This window comes from Diabrotica virgifera, chromosome 4 (assembly GCF_917563875.1).
Source record: "Diabrotica virgifera virgifera chromosome 4, PGI_DIABVI_V3a".
NCBI lineage: Eukaryota > Metazoa > Arthropoda > Insecta > Coleoptera > Chrysomelidae > Diabrotica > Diabrotica virgifera.
Window position 1 is genome coordinate 116020500 of NC_065446.1, and position 14766 is coordinate 116035265.

The following is a 14766-nucleotide window of genomic DNA, read 5'->3' on the forward strand; positions in this document are numbered from 1 at the left end:
TATTAGGTATTTAAGAATATCGTTGTAATAATATTGTTGCTAGACAGGTGAATATCATTTTATACCGGGTGTTACAATCATACTGTTTTTTTCTTAAAGTTTGGAACACCCTGGGGAATATTCTAGCATATATAAAATATTAAAATTAATAATCGATTGTAGACTTAGGCTTTCTTAACATTTTCCTTTTTGATTCATTTACTTATGTGAGATAATAAAAAAGTTATGTGCGTTAACAACTATCCATGTTTTTCATCAATAAATCCTCATAGTAGGGGAGGAAAGTATACTAAATTTGCAGTTACTCGAGCGTTATGGGGACCTATTGGATTGTGAAGAGTATGTGCTAAAATCAGAAAAATGTTAAGTTAAATTTTTCATAAAGTGGGGGACTTTTCATTTTTTAATTTAATTTTCCATTTGAAACAATCATTTTTCTCCGATTATAGCGCTATCTATCCATAATTCGAAAAAATGTGTCGAATAAAAGTTGCTTATTTTTACCTAAAGAATCCAAATCTGCAATAAAAATTGGGGGCTCCTATTTACAATTTTAAATTAAATCCCCCACGATATTTCGCGAAATGAACATCAGATTGTAAAACTGCAAAATACACCTATTCAATATTTTTCAAAAATGTACCGAATTGCACCAAACACGACCCCCCACGGAGGTGGGGTGGGGGGTTACTTTAAAATCTTAAATAGGAGCCCCAAATTTTTATTGCAGATTTGGATCCTTGCCGTAAAAATAAGCAACTTTTATTCGCAACAGTTTTTCCAATTATGGATAGATGGCGCTATAATCGGAAAAAACGATTGGTGGAAATGGAAAATTAAATTAAAAAGTGGAGAGTCCCACACTTTATGGAAAACTTAACTTAACCTTTCTTGGTTTTAGCACTCACTCTTCACAATCCAATAGGTCCCCATAACTCTCGAGTAACTGCAAATTTAGCATACTTTCCTCCCCTACTATGAGGATTTATTGATAAAAAGCATGGCTAGTTGTTAAAGCACATAACTTTTTTATTTTTCAACATAAGCAAATGAATCAAAAAAGAAAATGTTAAGAAAGCCTAAGTCTACAATCGAGTTTTAATTTTAATATTTTATATATGCTATAATATTCCACAGGGTGTTTCGAACTTTAAGAAAAAACCACAGTATGATTGTAACACCCGGTATAAAATGACATTTACCTGTCTAGCAACAATATTATTACACCGATATTCTTAACTAATAAGGCTATAACATACTAAAATAATCACTCAAATCGGACAATAGGTTTAGTAAATTCGCGACATCAAACATGTTCTATTTTTAAGGTGTTCGGCTAATTTTGCCGGTGTGTGTAGTTTGACGTTTGCTTCCAAAATTTGACATTTCACTTTTAACTGCAGTGCCTTAAAAATTTTAAAGCACCCAGTGCTCCTATGGAGTGCTAAAAATTGCTTTTTTAACACGTTTGTAGAAAATAGTTATTTATGATATAAGTGTTAAAAGTACAATTTTAAGGCACGTATGTGAAGGTTTTTCTGCAATTCCCATAAGTGCCTTAAAAAATGTACTTTTAACACATATACCATACAATATTTTTTCTACAAACGTGTTAAAAATGCAATAATACAGTTTAAATTAAATTTTAAAAAAACCTTTAATACATTGAAAGGTGATAGTTTGTATGATCTACGTGTTAAAAGTACATTTTTAAATCACTCATTAAATCAGTTATTTCTACTCATTCCGCCTTAACCATGGAAAATGGTAAAACTGCAGTGCAAGAAATTCATTTTTCAAATTGCACAAATTGTACTATTAATATTACCTAATGTTAATAAATGAAATATAAATATTTTGACGTTTGCTTTCAAAATGTGACATTTCACTTTTGACTGCAGTGCCTTAAAAAATTTAAAGCACCCAGTGCTTTAAAGTAACATTTTTAAGGCTCCTATGGCGTGCTAAAAATTGCATTTTTTACACGTTTGTAGAAAAAATATTTTTCGAAACCACTATGTAAAATCTTGAGCTTGATGTTGTTTATCGTTACAAAGCATTTATCTTTTTACGTTATGGTTAAATTCATCCTTTCATTAAAATTAATAAGGTAATAACTTATTTGATAACATAATTTCTATATTTAACCACCAACTTGTCACAAATGTACTGTAAATACTGAAATCTAAAGCATATGTGCATATTATTATAGCATTTGAGAATTTTAAAAAATATTGTGACATAACAGACAAAGAAAAAAAAACGAAAAATGAGAATAATGGCGAATTTTATATACCTATACCTACTTACGGACAAAATATTGAATATGCATGGGGAATGAAATTTTTTGTGCTGTTATCCTTAGCCCCCCTGTATCATATGGATAGCATTTCTTTTTGAATGCGATGTTTTTAAGTATCATACACACATCAAAACAATCTAGGGGACACTTATATTAACAGCTTTAAATCAATGTTAGCTACAAATACAAAAATAAATTTATGATTTTAATATTTATTGTTGTTTTTCGATCGTGGTAACGCCGAGAAGAATGGCTATAAAAAATAAAACAAAACTTCAGTATGCGTTTTGTCTATAAGTTAAGAAGTAATATTTCTTTATTGATACTTGATTTTCGATGTCTATGTAGATTTTTATTTAGAATTGCCAATAATGAAGAGACACCATTTATATCGCGAAATTCAGTGGCGTGCTGTCGGGATGCTTAGACCTGACAGAAGTCAAAGAGACTAAGAGACGTTGCTGAGGCCCTCCACACGAACAGTACTGTCATTAATTGTTTGTGGTTAAGGTTTCATGAAACTAGTGACGTTGCTAAACGTCATACAGGACGTATAAGGATAACCAACCAGATTGAAGACCGTTTTCTTAAGTTGCAGGCTTTGCGAGATCTCACTATAACTGCATCACAATTACAAATAAGGCTGCAAGAGACCCATCAGGTGTTTGTAAGTTGCCAAACTATTAGAAATAAACTGCATGAAGTAGCTTTAGATGCTCATAGACCTGTGAGAGTGTCTGTGTTATCCAGAGGAAATCGCGCTCGTCGACTTCAGTGGGCACAAGAACACAATTGGATTAGACGTGAGTGGGTCTCTACTTTGTTCACAGGTGAGTCTCGATTTGGATTTGCACCAGATATGAAACTGACAAGAATTTGGAGACGATCTGGCAATGCTGAACGATTGGTCGCCGCGCAGGAGGTTCATAGTCAGCAAGGCGGCAGCATAATGGTATGAGGTGGCATCACTCTTGGTGTAATAACCAATCTCGTTTGTCTGGAACGGTTTATAAATTCAACAGACTACCACGATATTATTCTCGAACATATTGTTGTAGCCTTTGCATAACAAGCTGGTTCCCAATTTCAATTAATGCACGACAATGGCGTCCACATAATGCCAGGGTCTTGCAATCATTCCTCGAAGATAATGAAATTGAGATTTTATCATGGCCTACACATTCGCCAGATTTAAACCCAATTGAGCATGTATGGGACATATTGGGCAGATGCATTTTACAACAAAATATAGCGTTCAATACAAGACAGTAACTGTTTTGAGGGCCTTTCAATGGAGTGGAGCAAAATACCGCAGAAAGACACTGACCTTCTTTTTCTTAAAGTCCGTCTCCTATCGGAGGTTGGAAATCACCACAGCTATTCTTATTTTACTGGCGGCCGCCCTAAATAGGTCGATGGAACTGCAGCCGAACCATTCCCTCAGATTTCTTAACCAAGATATTCTGCGCCTACCGATACTTCTCTTACCCCTGATTTTACCCTGGATGATCAGTCTCAGCAGCGAGTGTTTGTCACCTCTCATAACATGGCCAAAGTGTTCATGCTTTCTTCTTTTAACAGTAAGTACAACTTCACATCCTTTTCCGATCCGACGTAAAATTTCGGCATTCGTCACGTGGTCCACCCAAGATACACGGAGCACTCTACGGTAACACCACATCTCAAAACCTACAATGTTTTTAATGCTGCCCATCTTCATGGTCCATGACTCAACTCCATATAATAAAGTGGAGAAGTTATAACACCGCAGCATACGCACTCTCAGATCAAGATTTATGTCACGACTACAGAGAAATATTTTCATCTTGTTAAATGTTGATCTAGCTATTTCTATTCTTGCTCTTATTTCTTTTGTTTGATCGCCTGTATGATCCAGGCCAGCTCCAAGGTATTTATAGGAGGATATCCTTTCTATAACGGTGTTATTAACAACCAAATCATTCCTGGCGTGTGGATCTTTTGTTATTACCATCCATTTAGTTTTTCTGAGGTTTAATGTAAGTCCGTAGCTGTTGCAGTAGTGGATAGTGCGTTCCATCAGTCGTTGCAGATCTGCAAGATAGTCTGCTAATATCACTGTGTCGTCAGCGTATCTCACATTATTGATTGTATTTCCGTTGATCATTACACCACAACTAACCTCCGACAGAGCTTCTTTAAATATGACTTCGCTATAAAAATTAAACAAAAGAGGAGACAGAATACACCCCTGTCTTACTCCTCTACATATTTTGATCTCCTCAGTCATTTCATCATCGACCTTGACTTGTGCTGTTTGATTCCAATACAAATTAGTTATTATTCTAATATCTTTTTCATCAATGTTCTTTTCGATTAGAAGTTGTCTCAGTCGGTCGTGTCGGACTCTATCGAAGGCCTTCTCAAAGTCTATAAAGCAGGCGTATACATCCTGATTGATATCCAAACACCTCTGAAATAGTACGCCCACACCAAAGAGTGCTTCCCTCGTACCAAGGCCGTTCCTGAAGCCCATTTGTGTTTCACTTATATCTTCTTCAAGTTTGCGGAAAATTCTATTATGAATGATTTTTAGAAAACTTTAAGCATATGACTCATCAAGGCAATCGTTCTGTAATCCGAGCACTCTTTTACATTTGATTTTTTAGGTATTAAAATGAATGTGGACCTTAACCAGTCTTGTGGTATTATTCCAGTATCATATATATTGCTAAATAACTCGATTATCATGTTCATCACTTCTCCATCAATAAGTTTTAATACTTCAACCGGTATTTCATCAGGCGCTAGTGTCTTACCATCCTTGGTGTTTTTTAAAGCATATTCAAGTTCTTGTTTAAGTATCCTTAAACCCTTCATTTCTTCTCGTTTCACTGTTATTAATTCTCTTTCGTCGTCAAAAAGTTATTTTACGTATTCTATCCATCTTGTGAGTTTTTGTTTGAAATCTATTATAATCTTGCCTTCTGAATCATTCACCATTCCACTATGAGGCTTCTTCTTTGTACCAGTCCCAGTCTTCTTTCTACCAGACACTGACCATCTCATCATAAGTTAGACTAACAGATGTAGGGCAGTAATCAACAACCGTGGAGGTCAGACACTATACTAACTTAACCTAAAGACTACTTTGTTGGGAGTTAAGGGGCAATAAATTAGTTTTTTAATTTTTTTATGTTAGCATTTTTTGACTTATGGAGTTCTCTCTTAATTTTTCTAAGAGCTATTGCGATAATTCTAAGAAAAAATGTTTATTTTATATTCGGGACACTTGTTTATAACCTCTTTTTTAAATATTTGAAATAAATTATTTGAAATCCGACTGTAATCTCGCATTTTGTTTTTGTCCCCTAGATTATTTTGATGTGTGTATAAATACTATAATCGAATTTAAATCTGATGTGGGCTTTATGCTGGCCAGTATAATTTTTAAATTGAATCTCATCAAGGTAAGTCTTCACTATGCTAGCGACATGAAGATGTGCATTAACACCAATATGTCATCTCCAATATGGCTTTCAAATGGTAAAACATGATCTTCCTAAATGTTTTCAATGTACATATCAGTTGGCATTCGCCTAACCACCTCCACGTGTTCGGTATGTCCTTTCAAAGCATTACCGCTCCGTAGCACTATGCCGCCACCACCAAAACTAACGCTCTGTATGAGGTTACAACTGACATACTGTTCGCCAACTCTTCTGTAGACGAAGTTTGTTTTGTAAATCTTGTTTCCATATAATGAACGCTATGCCAGATGTAACCTCATACAGAGTGCTATTAAGGTGGTGGCGGCATAGTGCTATGGAGTGGTACTACTTGGAAAGGAGATACTGAACTTGTGGAGGTGATTGAGTGAATGACAGCTGATATGTACAGCTGGTTCCTAAAAAAACTAATACGACTCTTAATAAGATTTGATCATTTTGAGCAGTGTATGATTGATCTGACATTATATTATATTTATTATGACAGACAAATAATAAAATAAACAAACAAACAGCCATTTTTTGACGTTGAACAGAATAAGTTATGTGACAAATTTTAAGATTTGGCAGTGACAGTGACAGAATGTAAATAATAATTATTTATCCTTCAAAATACACTCCTCAATTTTCTACAAAATACGCTTTAAGGCTATGGGTACATAATTCGCAAATATTTTACGTGTATCCCTACTTTTTCTGTCTTTACACGGCAAATTACGTGTAGTAAAATTCACACTGGTGTGGAAATGTAAACATTACTAGAATGTCATTCTACTTGAAAATGTCATAATTAATTTAAAGAGATGGCTTTTGAATGTTCTTGGATAACTGTTATTTTTATAATTGCAAATTATTAATTCAGTTAATAAATGTGATAATTTTTTCACTAACTATGTTTTCAGTGATTGTAATAATTTATTTGTACAACAAAAACTAATAATCAATCGAGAAAAGAGGAAGTGTTAAAGTGATTTTTTAATAATATGTTGTTATTTTGGAACGCTTACAATTTTGAACATCTCTAACAACAAAATACTTGGATCACAGGATATATCTGATGTATTCTCTGCTTGGATCTTCCACAAATAATACACAATAAATAACTTTTTATTAAGTTCACGTCTTAAATCAATTATTTATCAAATACACTATATATCAATAATATTTAATCAATTTCTCAAAATATTCCCGATGCAATGTCAAATATTTAAAATTGTCACTGATTGTCAGTGTCTGACTGACAATATATGCTGACAATATTATATTCGGTTGAGTGCGTTGTAAGACAAAGACAGATTTGGAAAATATTACCACGGCATTGTGTTCATTTTTTTCAAATCCTGAAAAAACCAATAAATATTTTTGAAAAATTTAAACGCAGAATGAAAGACTAAATTATTACCGAGGGCCGAAAGTCCCTTAGAATAAATAAAAAGTTTATTTTGAATGAGATATTTGAAATTAAAAATCACACTAAATTTTCTCTTAGTTTTTTCACCCCTGTAACTTATTAAAATAAACATTATAGAAGTTCTCAGGGACTTTCGGCCCTCACTAATAACGTAATCTTTCATTCTGCGTTTAAATTTTTCAAAAATACTTATTAGTTTTCTCAGGATTTGAAAAAAATGAATCCCCATTTGAATAGCATTGCAGCCGAAAATACGTACCGATCCTCTTAAGAGTCGTATCAGTTTTTTTTGGAACCAGCTGTACATTAAAAACATTTTAGAAGATCATGTTTTGCAATTTGCCAACCATATTGGATATCAAATTCGTGTTAATGCACTGTATTTCTATGACACTGGGGGCAGCACAAAATGTTTTATATCACACGTTAATTTCAAAGTATGTAATATTTTTGTCCGTGAGTATATAAATAAAAAAATATTTACATTATTAAATTTTTAAAATTAAACATATTTTATTTAATTTTATTACTCCTAGGTGTGCGCCCTCTGTTGGGAAGTATCCCAAGTTTCAATCGAGATCTGAAAAAGCTTTGGCGGTTGTTCGATAGAGGGAAAAGCTTTAAAAGAATTTATAGAATTGCTCAATAGGGGGCGGAGTTAAGATTAAATAGGTAATTTTGAATGAATTTTAATCTTGATATTGGTTTTTCTTTCTACAAAAGACAAGAAAAATACCTCCATCTCAAGAAAACTAAGAGATGGAGGTAATATTTTTAAAATCTATTTAAATAGTTCAGGTTTCGTAACAGTGTTTCGTAACAGTGAGTAGAACATCAACAGGAGCACAGGAAACATAATGCAGAGTTAAAAACACAAACAAAAATGCTAGGTCTGGAAATTAACACAAAAAAAACAAAAATAATGACTCGGACGAGAAGAAATATAGTCCCAGAAAACATTATACATGAAGATGACATTGAAACGGTTGAAAAGTTTACATACCTGGGAGTAGAAATATATGCCGACGGATCAGAAGATGGAGAAATACGGAAGAGAATAACGCAGGCAAACATAGCTTATTTTACCCTCACCCATATATTTCGGTCTAAAAGTGTCCACCGAAATACAAAGATGAGAATCTATAAAACCTTAATTCGACCAATAACATGCTATGGCAGTGAAGCCTGGGTCCTGAAAGAAACATCCAAAAACAAACTCGACACATTCGAAAGGAAAGTACTTAGGAGAATACTAGGACCTGTGAGGGAAAACGGAATCTTCAGAAGTCGATACAACAACGAGCTTTATCAACTTTATAAGGAAACGCCCCTGTCAGACTTCATTAGAATACAAAGATTGCAATGGGCCGGACATGTGATAAGAATGGGAGAGGATAGGCTACCAAAACGAGCACTGAATGCTAGAATGCAAAGATAGAGACCGGTTGGGAATCCACGAAAGCGCTGGGAAGACACAGTAAACAGCGACGCACAAGCCCTTTTAGGAGTCCGTGTGTGGAGAAGAGCAGCCACAGACAGGCAAGGGTGGAGGCAAAAAAAAAGGAGGCCAAGGCTCAATTTGGGCAGTAGTGCCGTAGAAGAAGAAGATTTAAATAGTAACAAAGAAGTATAACTTCTTACGTGCGTACATAAGTACACACACTCTTTTTGAAGTAAATACTTCGTATTGTTCGGTATGGAATTTTGGCAGGTGTAAAGTCGTCTTGGGCGTCATTCAAAATCGTGATGCAAGAGCGTCATTCAAACTTGTGACGCGTGACGCGAGAGCCTCATTCAAACTCGTGACGCGAGAGGTTAGGAGCTTGCGGTATAAACAACATAATATACGTATATATACACTTATTTAAATTGAATAAAGGAATTATATTATTTATCTATTCTTTGGATTTAAACAAATTTTGTTATATTCAAATAATAATAAAAAATTATAACGTTTTTACGTATCAACAAAGCATATACGTTGTTTCCGTAATCCTTTTTGTTTTTAAAATATTTTGATTTTCATTATTTTGATTTAAAAAGATATTTTGATTTGAAAAATAATTGTTTTGAAGTGAATACTTCTTCTTGTCGCTCGGTATGGAATTTTGAAGGGTGTAAAATCGTATTGTTAATTAACAAATTAACAAAAAATATTGGTTACTTTATTAAGGAAATAATTAAAAGCTTTATGTAACTTTATTTATACTTATTTACCTACTTGGTTTAGATGTGTAGAAAACGTTTATTATTTTAGAAATTTGAAACAAAAATTCTTTTGAAAGTTTGTTAATCCTAAAATTAACGGGTAAAATCACTAATATATGTTATATATTAAATTTGGTACCTATATAGTATATGTATATTATAGGCGTAATATATAAAATTAAATATAATGGAATGGAATCTAATTGAATCGAACCGAATATAATCGAATATATAAGAAGTATTCACTTCTGTCGCCACTCCGCAAGTGCCACGCTCTAATTTTTTTTTAATTCTAACGCGATAAGAAGTTGGCCAGGTAGCGTATTTCCGTGTTCGTCTTAATTTCAAGACATCGCCGTTTTGAAATAGACACGTGAATGGCAAGACATTAATTTGAAAGAGCTAACCCTCGAGGCCTCGAACTACGCACGGGTTTGTACCGAAATATGCAGTATTGGGATGCTACATACCAGTGCGCAGTACTACGTCTATTCATTTTACGTGTTGTTTATTAAGTTGCAATTATAAAAAAAGTAATTGTGTTTTTTACTACTTCAACATTCAAAAAATTGTATTATTTACAAATCGACTCTTTACTACTTTTATTTCATCTACTACCTTTCTCTATACTACCTTTACTTCCTATCTTCTTCTTCACGTCCATATCAGAATTATCCGACGCTGGCGATTACCATTGCGAAGGCTTCTCGATCTTCTGCAATATGGAATAATTGCCCTGCATTTGATATCTGAGTCCATTCATGAATGTTTTTTAACCAAGAAACTTCTTTTCTTCCTACACCTCTACGGCCCTCTATGTTGCCTTTAAGGATCAGTTGTAATATTTTATATCGACTCCCCCTCACTATATTATGTCCCAGATAAGACATTTTTCTATGTTTAACAGACTTTAGCAGTTCTCTATCTTTATTGACCCTCCTTAGTACTTCTTCATTAGTTTTTCTTGCTGTCCAGGGTATCTTCAGCATCCGTCTATGAATCCACATTTCCAATGCTTCAATTACTTTAGCGTCCACACTTCTGCAGTGGCGTAGCTGAAGATTGCGGGGCCCCCCGCGACAATTTTTGTGGGCCTCCGTATTATAAACATAACGACAACTAATAACAGTATATTTACTAAAATATGTGTAAATAACAATATTTGGCCTTTTTTTAATAAGTCTTCATCAGTTAGTGTTAATAGAGTTTTTGGGAATAGACATGAAAACCTATACATTCATGTCTCTTAATCCGACAAACATATTAATTAGTAAGTTGTCGCAATATTATATCTAAATTTACATTGAAAACATTAACTTCAAAACTTTTTTGCTACAAGTTATTTTTTCGTCGCAGCTGAGCTCATCGTAAATTTTTTTATACGTTTTATCCGTTTTTTTTTAATTCCTATATAATCCCCACTATTCTGCTATTCCTGCTGCTTCTGATAGAATTTCGGAAAACAAATTTCTCATTTCTCGAAGATTATCACGAGTTTTTTCAAAAAGTTGAAGGTTAACTCTGCCGTTTTAGATTGCAGAAGTTTTGATGTTGGATGAATAAAGTTAAGTAGTTTAGATTGAATAGTAATGTTAACGGCAAATTAAAAATTATTGATATGCTCTAATAATGCATTAGCTTCTAATTTTTCATGGTTTTTTGATAGCAGTGAAATTTTCGTTAAAGATTTCATTACTTGTCAGAAAGCTCGACGCAAAGCCATAACAGAATCATGTCTGGATGACCACCGGGTTTCACATAACCTTTTTGCAAACGCGTTGGCAAACGCGATAAATTCAAAGTCATAATAGTGCATAGTACATCTCATCTTTTAATACTTGCACAAAAATAAACATACCTATATGTAATCTCTTAATTATATCGTAAAAAACTCCTGTACACCAGCAACGGCATCATTTAACACTAGGTTCAGATTATGGGATGCAAAATGAACATAGGAAACTGTTTTTTCAATTCAGTTATGCTCCTTTGTACGCCTGACGATTTCAGTTAAAACCCGAATTTACTAGGAAAAACTAGTTTTAACTGTGGGCTTTAGACAATTCCAGTTTGAACTAGTGAAAACTAGTACTATCAAATATTTTCAGTTAATTCTAGTTAAGACTAAGCATATTTCAGTCAAAACTAGTTTTTACTAAACTTTTCAGTAATTTCCAGATTCAACGAAAACTCGGTAAATAATTTGCTACCCCGGTTGTTTGCAAATAATTTCTCTAAAACGTAAAATACTCTGGACAAGATCGTAAACGTAAAAAACTCAAATCTTTTTGACTACGTTGTTGTGTTATTGTCTTGCATCCAGGCTGCTAACATTTTCTTGATATCTTGGTTAGCTCGCTCGACTGAACCTTGACTCTGGCTGTGCCTTGGTTTTCCATCAACTAATTTTTTCTCAGACCAGTATGACATTACCTCATTTATAACTGCATTACCGAACTCTCGGCCAAATGCATGGTGCGCCAAAAGTCAAGAATATATCCGTTGATAAAATTGATAAGCCACTTCTCCCGCCCTCTTACGTTGTAATGGTCTCAACAAAACAAATTTTGTTAAATGGTCTTGATAAACCATAATAAACTTGTAGCCGTGATCCTCTTGTGATTGTATATCGATCAAATCTACCTAACAGTGACTATTCATTTCTGAATGCAATATAGGTTTCGACACAAGACCCCTCTTCGCTCTACTCTTCTTCCGTTGGCAGGTTTCACATATTAATATGAACATATCAATTGTTATATTTGCGTATTTTCTGGCGGTTTTAGTCTTCAACCTATCCCAACCTCCATAACCAATAGCAACGTTTAAAACCTCCATAACCAATAGCAATAGCTTCAATTATGTCAAAAATGTCTTCAGCAGGTACATAATATTGAAAGGGTACCCCCCGTTAAGATAGGCAAAATGCCCTCACTCTCAGAATTCAATTTTTTTAATTTTTTTACGTTCTGTGCAATTAAAAAATGAGATAACGCGGATTTTTAGCTCGCCACCCCCCTTACTCCTCCCCCCACAGCCAAAAACGTAGATTTTTAGATTTAATTTTTTTTAGTTGGGTTGCAATTGATTTAAAAATTTCAAAAAATTTACGCGTGTAGCTGAGGCTTTTACAAAACATGTCCATTTTTTATGGACCCTTAGGTCGAGTGTACATAACCTCAAATTTTTTTAAAACTTTTTTAAAACCTATAACTTTTTTTGGAGGGGGCTGCAGGTCCAATTTTTTTTGCATTTTGTGTATTTTATCAAAAGATATCTCTCTGATTTTTTTCAGATTTTTCCGTCAGGTGCGCCATCTTGAAAAATCCGGAAAACTGTTTTTTTAGGGGGTTTTTAGGGATTTTCTCCATTTTATAGACTGCAACATAGATCAACTCAAGGTTTTGTTAATAGATTATGTATAATTTGAAATAAATGAGTATTTTAGGATTATCAAAAATTGGGCAAAACACCTTTAAACCCCCCCAAAAACCATGGTTTTTTAAGTTATGTAAGGGTTTTTGCGGGCTTAATGATATTTTTTGAGATCTTTACAGCCTGAATATTTTTTTTCATTTTTTTACTTTATATGTGATTAAAAAATAAGACTAATCGCATTTTTAGCCCACCACCCCCTCCCCCTGCCCCCACAAAAACGTTAATTTTTCTATTTTTTTTTTTTTTTTTTTGTTTAAAGTTGCAATTAATTTAAAATTTTTATGAGGCTTCTACAAAACATACCTATTTTTTATAGACCCGTGTAGGTCGAGTGTACAATACATATAACCTCAAAATTCCTTTTTTATTTTTTTAAAACGTATGTATTTTCGACTTCCAATCGATATTTTTTTAAACGTCCAATGAATATTGTACATCTCTCTCTCGCGGACGGCCGCTTCAATACATGCTTCATGCATTCATACATGCGCTCATTTTTAATTATTAAAAATAATAGTTAGTAATAAAATAATGACAAAAATTTCTTTAGGCTATTGCAGGGTGGGCTTTAAACTTTGAGTTGGTCACTTTATGACTTTCATAATAATAATTTTTAATCGAGTTATTAAGCCTTGAAAATGGCCATTTTCGCGTGTTTCAAATTTGAAATTGCATGTAACTCGGCAACAGTCAATTTTATAGAAAAATCACAAGATACCTTTTTTGCTCAGCTTGATCCAGAGAATCTAAAACAAATTTGTCCGAAGTGAAAAAATTGATTTTTTGAATTCGTTTAAAAAAATGTTTAAAACAACTTTCCGACCGCGGTACTGCCTGGCACCTTGTGAATTTGTTATAAGGACCTGTTTTTGAGTAAGTTTGTGCAAAAAAATTAATCGGAATAATTTACCTAACGGGACAAGCATACAGCGTGGACTATTTGCATTATGAGCCAAACGTAGATGGTTTGTAAAATACACTAAACACAAAAAAAATTAGCAGCCATCGCCAAAAAAAGTTATACGTACCTATTCAAAAACAAAAAAAATGAGGTTATAATATGTACACTCGACCTTCGGGTCCATAAAAATAGATGTTCTGTAAAAGCCTCAGCTGTGCGTGTGAATTTTTTGTAATTTATAATTTAATAATTACTAACTATTCTAAATGCGAAATAAGCCACAATTTAACTAAAAAATGATTTTTTCTACAACCGTGTTAAAAATGCAATTTTTAGCACTCCATACGTGCGTTAAAAATGCTACTTTAAGACACTAGTGCTTTAAAATATTTTTAAGGCACTGCAGTTCGTATTGACCGTATAGACAATTTTGATGTAATGTCAAAAAAATATAAAAATGGAATGTCAGTCACGTTCAAGTAAAAGTTTTTGTAGATATTGTCCTGTAATTACGTTTGTAGAAAAAATATTGTATGATATGCGTGTTAAAAAGTACATTTTTAAGGCACTCATGTGAATTGCAGAATTCGCTATCGCTCATTCTGCAAACTTTCACATGCGTGCCTTAAACGGGTACTTTTAACACTTATATCATAAATAACTATTATTAACGTTTCGACGTCCACCACGGACGTCGTGGTCAAAATATAAAATATTAATAAATTAAACAAAAATGTTGCTTGGTAAAGAAATCTTCTAATAATTTAATTTAATCTGACTTATTCATATAGATCGTCCCAAACCATTTTTTCAGTGCGTCACAGATTATCGAATTCTCTCTATCGCATTACAGATGGAAAATAAAATCATTTTTTAGTTAAATTGTGGCTTATTTCCCATTTAGAATAGTTAATTACAAAAATGCCACAAATAAATAGCTTCAGAAAAACATTAATAATTTAGTTGCAAACCAACTTAAAAAAAATCGAAAAATTGACATTTTTGGCTGTGGGGGAGG

General features: G+C 33.4%; 1 protein-coding gene across 1 annotated transcript in view; it reads right to left on the minus strand.

Moving 5' to 3' along the window:
• Positions 1-14766, minus strand: part of LOC126883112 (endoplasmic reticulum metallopeptidase 1-like) — a 131122-nt gene that overhangs the window by 35442 nt on the left and 80914 nt on the right. The gene's annotated exons all lie outside the window — the stretch shown is intronic.